Source organism: Sinocyclocheilus anshuiensis, unplaced genomic scaffold, assembly GCF_001515605.1.
Source record: "Sinocyclocheilus anshuiensis isolate Anshui unplaced genomic scaffold, SAMN03320099.WGS_v1.1 scaffold1172, whole genome shotgun sequence".
Classification (NCBI taxonomy): domain Eukaryota; kingdom Metazoa; phylum Chordata; class Actinopteri; order Cypriniformes; family Cyprinidae; genus Sinocyclocheilus; species Sinocyclocheilus anshuiensis.
The window spans coordinates 117,941-119,404 of NW_015552679.1; the positions used below are offsets into that span (position 1 = coordinate 117,941).

General features: G+C 38.7%; 1 long non-coding RNA gene across 1 annotated transcript; it reads right to left on the reverse strand.

The window, feature by feature from the left end:
• Positions 1-1,137, reverse strand: LOC107667579 (uncharacterized). Its single transcript, XR_001631794.1, has 3 exons — positions 1,027-1,137; positions 732-898; positions 1-111 (listed from the first exon to the last, which is right to left on the reverse strand). It is a non-coding gene; the product is annotated as an uncharacterized LOC107667579 (long non-coding RNA).
• Between the last annotated feature and the right edge of the window lie 327 nt (positions 1,138-1,464).

Sequence of the window (1,464 nt, forward strand, 5' to 3'; positions counted from 1 at the left end):
TTGAGAAACAAACTATTGTTGGGCTATTTTAACCCCTCGTGATGTGTGTGGTTGAGGTTACTGAAGAGAAGCTTCCCGTCATTTAGTTTAATGAGGTTGCACGGATCGACTCTGGCAGAGAAACAAAAACAATGTCACTCACCACGGAGAGACTCCAGAGTCGGAGTTCATTTGAAAAGATTAATAAAGACTGAAAATATTATATATATATATATATATATATAAATAAAGACACTTCAGCAGCTGTATCTGATCCAGAAGGGGTTCATAAATGAAGCTAATTATATCACCTGAGGATTTATCATTACACAGAGGGGGAGCTAAAAGTGAAGGCAAAATGATTGTAAAGCAACTGATAAACCAGAATATATGCATGTTTTTGGAGAACAGGGAGGCACATGAACCATAAACACAAGTTTATGGAGACAAAGTGCCTGTGTTCAGTTTACGTGTAGGCTACCTTATCCTGGTTAATCTAGAAATGCTTCGGAGCGGATCATTAAACAAACAAAACATTAATCCCTGTTATTGCATTGACACTGAGGTCCCATGAGAAGTTTATTATTGCCTCCTTTTACTCAAGACGGCAGGGAGAGAAGAAAAAACCCAAAGGAAAGCGCATTCTTGCAGCATGACCAGTGCTGCAGAGAAACCCCAGTGTGAAAGGTAATAAATTTGTGTTATGCATAAAATATGTGACATCAACACATTCGAAAAGCTCAAAGACTCACCTTGCGGAGCGGCGAGATGCTGCGTTAAGAATTATACTGCCATAAAATAGTGTAAAATGCATAAAACCGTTTGTTTTCATGCTTTGAAATGGGGCTCAGATGACGTCATCCAAAACCCATGTAGAGAATTATGTGCCCCTGAAGATTCATAACGCAAGAAACAAATCCTGCATCGCGGGCCGTGGGGAAATATATTTAAGACTGATGTTCACCACCACTGATTCACTAAATGTTAAAAAAGATTTCAAACTCTTCTATAACAAAAAGAGAACAAGTCAAGAACAGCGGTTCTCACCTGGAGGGTTGCAGGTTTGCTCTGTCAGGGAAAAGCAGTGGGAAGAACAATGTTAAATGCAAATAATAAACTATAAATAAATGCAACAAACTATAATTGTGCAGGGTTAGGACAGAGCTATCAGCAGACTTAATGTTGGCATGAAATGCTTTTTTATAGATCTTGAACATGTCAGGGGTGTCAAACTTAATTCCTGGAAGGCCAGAGGCCCGAAGCCCTGCAGAGTTTAGCTTCAACCCTAATTAAACACACCTGATCCAACTAATCAAGTCCTTCAGGCTTATTTGAAAACTACATGGTATGTGTGTTGTAGCAGAGTTGAAACAAAACTCTGCAGGGCTCCGGCCCTCCAGGAATTAAGTTTGACACCCCTGGTCTATGCATTTTTTTTTATTATTTATTTGTTTATTTTTTGATATGTTTAATCAAAATGTCATA